The following is a 6,576-nucleotide window of genomic DNA, read 5'->3' on the forward strand; positions in this document are numbered from 1 at the left end:
AGAACCAAGACTACTTGAAGAAATGGTTGATTCCAGGTCTGAGGCAGGGAAAATACAAGATGAACCTGGAACATCTTTTTGTGCTATGTCAGAGTCACAGGAACCTGTTTGAAGGCGCTCTCATCGACCAAATCTGTAACAATTTGAACATAAAAAAAAAAAGCAAAGGGATATAACCTATTGAGTAAAGAACAGGGCCATGGGGTGCCTGGGCTCAGTCGGTTAAGCATCCTACTCTTGATTTCAGCTCAGGTCATGATCTCAGGGTTGTGAGATCAAGCAAGCCCCATGTCGTGTTGGCTCCACACTCAGCGGAAGTCTGTTTCTCCCCTTTTCCCTCTGCCCCTCCCCCCACTTGTGCATTCTCTCTCTCTCTCTCTCTCAAATAAATAAATCTTAAAAAAAAATTCTCTCCCTCCTTCCCTCCCCTCCTCGTTCTCTCTCTCTCTCTTAAAAAAAAAAAAGAACAGGACCACAGTAGTATATCTATAGATAGATAAAGGTCATTTTTAAAGTAGAAAGTCATGTGGAAGAACTGAGGGAATTAGAAAAACATCACTTGACAACCATAATAGTAATAATTATGGATGGTAAAACTAGTGGATGAAAGTTTGAGGAATAACAGAATATTTACATAGTCTCAGAATATCTTTCCACAAGATACCTATTAAGTACAAAGAATAAACTAATAACTTGACAGTGGAGAAATCTGGTTGATACCACCTTAACCAATATTAAAGATAATATCACTAATAGTGGGACAAACCAATATTATATGCCTTCTGAAGCACTGACGAGAACTCAGCATCGGAAAAAAAAAAAAAACAACAGCAAAAAAACCAACTCAGCATCACTTCTGTGGTATTCTTGCCAAATCACTTAGTCTGAATCTAATCATGAGGAGCTATCAGACAAATCCAAACTGAGGGACTGTCTACAACACAACTGACCTGTGCTCTTCTAAAATATCAATGGCATTTAACTACGAAGAAAGACTGCCTGATTAAAGGATGCTAAGGAAGCATGATAATTGAATGCACACATAGTCTTGGATTTTCTTCTAATTTAGAAGACATTTTTAGGACAAATGGTGAAAACTGAATGTAGATTAGATAATAGTATTACATTAATTACAGTTCCAATGATTTTAATAAAAACTCACTATTGAGGTATTTAGAGATGACATAATGTAACTTTTAAATGGTTCATGAAAAAAATTACATATAGACACAAACTTACGAAGGGGATATAGAGAAGCAAATGTAAACTGTTAACATTTGGTGAATCTGGGTGAAAGATATTAAGGAGCTCTTTGTCTTATTTTTGCAACTTTTCTGTCTGAAATTCTGATTTGTTTATTACCTTGATTATGGTAATGGTTTCAAGGGTGTATGCATATGTGTAAACTCATCAAACTGTATACATTATGTGCAGTTTTTTATGTATCAATTATACATCAATAAAGTGGAAAAATTTTAAATGTATGTAAAAGAGCTTAGCATGGTGTCTGGCACATAAGTATATGTGTGTTTGCTATCATTATAAGGATAGATTAGAAACCTATGGTATGTGAAGATAAAAGAATGTGATAGTAAAGATCATGAATGTAGGTGACATTTCCCTTAGAGTGTCACAAGTCCCAGGAATCCCAGGACTTGTAATAGTTTATTTTAGTGTCTAACATAGCCTATTTTTTTTCACTTGGAAAGAATTGAAAAGCATATGATCTTAAAGTGGAAAGTAAAAAATAGCTTTTTTTTGAAAAGAATGGAAAGATTTTGTAGGCAGATCATAAGCACACCATCTGGTTAACTCAAGAGAAATCCTAGAGCTTAGATTCCACATTTTTTATCAACCATATATGGTTTAAGAAAGACCTCTGTAAGCTAAAAATACCTAATTGTACTTGTCCTGTTATTCATAAGTTAATTGAAAATGCCATCAATTGCAGTGCTAACGATTTCATTTATCCTACCTAAGAATCAAAGTCCATCATGGTTTGTATTTCTCAGGTTCAGGTGTTCAACTCTGTGCAAGACAAATTCATCATGTAAGAAGTAAGCAAGGTTGGCACAGTAGTGTCTAAAATTAAATAAATTTTAGTTTTTAAATACAATCACACTCAATGATCCCCAAGCAGGTGTAATTTTGCCTTCAGCAGATATTTTGCAAAGTCTGGAGACCTTTTTGGTTGTCACTACTGGGTGGAAGGAGAGTGAGGAGGGGAGGGACTGTTACTGGCACCCAGTGTTAGAAATCAGGGATGCTGCTGGGGCACCTGGGTGGCTCAGTCATCAAGCGTCTGCCTTTGGCTCAGGTCATGATCCCAGGGTCCTAGGATCGAGCCCTGCATGGGGCTCCCTGCTCCATGGGAAGCCTGCTTCTCCCTCTCCCACTCCCCCTGCTTGTGTGTCTCTCTCTGTCAAATAAATAAATAAAATCTTTTAAAAAAAATCAGGGATGCTACTAAATAACCTACAATGCACAGGACAGGCTCCTACAACAAAGACTTATCTGGTCCAAAATGTCAATAGTGCCAAAGATGAGAAATCCTACAGAAAATGAATGCATTTTCTAAAATGCCAAGCAGTTAAAGTGCTACCAGGGATATTCTACAGGACTAGATAGGACTATCTACGTAAATAAGGGGAAAACCATAAAAAATACTCATAGAATAACAGTAGCACAAATTTTTGATGATTAAACAAATAAATATTGAATATTATATACCAGATCTAATGCTTCTAGTCCTATCGATACAGAATTTTATCAGCTAGTTTGTGCTTAGTATATAATAAATATTCAATATTTATTTGTTTAATCATCAAAAATTTGTGCTGCTCTTATTCTATGAGTATTTTTTTATGGTTTTCCCCTTATTTATGTATGCACTAAAACTGGACCAGAACTTCATTACTAGCTACCTTGTAAGTAGCCCACCCTTGCCTCAAAATAAAGCAAGGGAGAGGTTTTTATACAGGATTATAGATAAACTAGGTTACAGGAAAGTGGAGAACAGCCAATATACATTGGAGATAGAGTATGAAAGAAAATTGTGTGGCTTCTAGTATAATGAAAGGATTTTCAATGACATTTTAGACATTTCTTAGGAAATCTCATTAAAAACAAAAAGTTAAATGGTACTCAATATGGGGATAAGAATCCAGCCCTGGAAGAGTTCACATACTGTGCAAGTTTTTAAAGCTGTTCAAGCCACAACTACTTGTCCCAACAAATGGGAGAGGATAAATCTCTCCCCGTCCTCTTTTGCGTATTTTGTGCTTGAGCAAAATGATGTAGTAGGAAGGTACTTATCAGTGCTCTACTCCTCAGGAGCATAAGCTTGAAGGTGCCCCCATTAAAATGGAGAAGTTACAAAGTGCTGAGAGTTCCTTTACACCATCATTCCATTTTATTTCTCACTAGGAAAGGAAATGTCCACAAAACCTTCATCAATCTGTAGCAAAACCTCAGGTCATCTGATATTTTTGAAAAAATTGTGTTTAATATCTTGTATTCAATGACTACCTCACATGTGTAGAAATCTTTGAAGTAAAAAAAGTGATAATTACTTAAGGAATACAAGTATTAATATTCTTTTTTAAAAATAGCATTTATTTGAGAGAGAGAGAGATAGCGAGAACACGAGCAGGGAGGAGAGAGCAGGGAGCCCAACGCATGCGGGGCTCGACCCAGGACCCCAGGATCATGACCTGAGCTGAAGGCAGATGCTTAACCAACTGAGCCACCCAGGTGACCCCACGTATTAATATCCTTTAGAAACTATTATCAAATTTCGTATTTAACTGCATTTATTTATGATATTTATTATTTTCTAAAATATTCTAGATCTATTACCAGTTCTCCCCACATTTGATATGCTGAGAACAAAAATTATTATGCCCATTTGCAATTCAATGCATTTTTATTTTTATTAACTGTGTTAAGAATTAATATTTAGTAAAAAAAAGAAATTAACCAGTCCAGAGGACTTACAATGAAATACCACAGCCCCTTGGGGCGCCTGGATGTCTCAGTCGTTAAGTGTCTGCTTTGGCTTGGGTCCTGATCCGGTCCTGGGATCAAGCCCCACATCGGGCTCCCTGCTAAAGTGGGGAGCCTGCTTCTCTCTCTCCCACTCCTGCTTGTGTCTCTCTCTCTCTGTCAAATAAATAAATAAAATCTTTAAAAAAAAATTACAGCCCCTACTGCTTCTTCTCTACTCATTCCAGTACTGCTTCTCTGTGGCAACTCATTTGTTTTTGTTTTTCATGTAGTCATCTTTATAACTAAATAATATTCCTATGTTAATATTTCTTGATGTATTGGGCGCCTGGGTGGCTCAGTTGGTTAAGCGACTGCCTTCGGCTCAGGTCATGATCCTAGAGTCCCGGGATCGAGTCCCGCATCGGGCTCCCTGCTCAGCAGGGAGTCTGCTTCTCCCTCTGACCCTCTACCCTCTCATGCTCTCTCTCTATCTCATTCTCTCTCTCAAATAAATAAATAAAATCTTTTAAAAAATATTTCTTGATGTATCAATTGTAGACATTTACTCCTAATTTTGAAAGGTAAAGTTTTTTTTAAGATTTTATTTATTTATTTGACAGAGAGAGTCACAGTGAGAGAGGGAACACAAGCAGGGGGAGTGGGAGAGGGAGAAGCAGGCTTCCCGCTGAGCAGGGAGCCTGCTGAGCAGGGAGCCCAATGCGGGGCTCGATCCCAGGACCCTGGGATCACGACCTGAGCTAAAGACAGACGCTTAACAGCTAAGCCACACAGGCGCCCCTAAAAGGTAAAGATTTAACTACTTAAGCTATTCTCTCTCCGCTTCGGTTATCTTTACTTATTATATTGAAAGTCTTTATAACGTAAGCTGCTGTTTCTTGTTCAACAGCTTTTTTTTTTTTACAGTAGTTCTTGTCTCCCCAAGCCATTACCACACCCTCCTTTCCTTCTCTCCTTCCAACCAACCTTTGTCAGCGTCACTTTTGCTTTCTGTCTTTTAATTTTATGACATCAAGGTTAATGACAACTACATTCTGTTCTGTAGCCATAGACAATTATTCAATGTTTTGTCCATAATCGATTCTAAACTTTGAATGGCAGTCAACAACATTTCCTCTGTGATCACAATGTAAACATTACTCAGTGCAGAAACAGGTGCTACCCCAGGACAGCATTTCCTCTTTCATGAGTCCACTTTTTGACCCCTCCTTCTGCCACTTAAGGGAAAATGCCCCTTTCCTTGAATTCCATCATGTTCAAAATCAAGCCACATTTTACTTTGCTTCATATCTGGACCATGGCTTTCTTGAGATTTTGTTTTGTTTTTCCTACAAGTCCCAATTGCCCTTCTTTTTCCCTACTGAAGAGAAGACATATGTGCCTCTTTTATCCATCCATAGCATGAAATACTTCCGTTCTTTGAATACATGGAGCCCACTGACTTATATCCTGGGGAGATAGATGCCTTCCACATCTGCCACATGTTGGCATTGTTCTTTACTGGACTCTTGGTTAGTTACTGTGTTCTTGTATCCCATGTCTTCTTTTTCGATTTTTGCCCTTGTTTGCTGACACAGATTAATATATTTTCACAGGGATTTCTTGTCTTCTAATGTAGGATATGTCCTTGATTTTCCTTTTTGAAAAATAGGTAATATGGATCCATTTGAATTTCTTCTACTTTAAATGTTCTCCCCTTGTGAACTTATCTTGCAACCCCCTTCTTAGATGCCTTACAAGAAAAGCACCAATATTCTTTAAAAGGTAGGTGTAGGGGCGCCTGGGTGGCTCAGTAGTTAAGTGTCTGCCTTCGGCTCGGGTCATGATCTCATCGGGCTCTCTGCTCAGCGGAAAGCCTGCTTCTCCTTCTCCCACTCCCCCTGCTTATGTTCCCTCTCTCGCTGTCTCTCTCTCTGTCAAATAAATAAAATCTTAAAAAAAAATAAATAAAAGATAGGTGTATTATGAATTCTATAACTTCGAGCAACTATTGGTTCTCTATATGGTGGAATAATGATCCAAATAATATGGAAAAACCTAGTATGTGTTTTGCAGCATAAAAAATACCAGCTTTTATAGAGGTTGAATGAATTTGACCAATTTTGTCAAATTGTCTTGATTTTAACAGTGTTTCCCAGTAACATAGATTAACTCAATATAAGGGTGTACAATTTAATTATTGTAGCTATTTAAAGAGAAGACCTAAATTATAACAAGAAATTTTATTTTTTAATAACAGACATGAGATAAACTTTTCTTTAGCCTAAAGAATTTAGGCATATTTTAATGTTTAAAATGTTTTTAAAATATTAATTATTTCTTATAAATATAGCTTAGAATAGGATTGATTCAGAAGCCTGGGACTAAAGGCAGGTAAAAATTGAGGTTGTAAAAGGTGTCCAGGGAGGAGTAGGAGACCTGGATTTCGTCTGGTCTCTGGAATTCAGCTGGATAGGGATCAAACTATCTGAACACCTACGAACTCAACAGGAGATCGAAGAAAAGAATAGCAAAAACTCTCTGAACCGAAAAGCGACCACTTTCTGGAAGGTAGGACATGCGGAGAAGTGA

This window comes from Zalophus californianus, chromosome 8, assembly GCF_009762305.2.
Source record: "Zalophus californianus isolate mZalCal1 chromosome 8, mZalCal1.pri.v2, whole genome shotgun sequence".
Classification (NCBI taxonomy): domain Eukaryota; kingdom Metazoa; phylum Chordata; class Mammalia; order Carnivora; family Otariidae; genus Zalophus; species Zalophus californianus.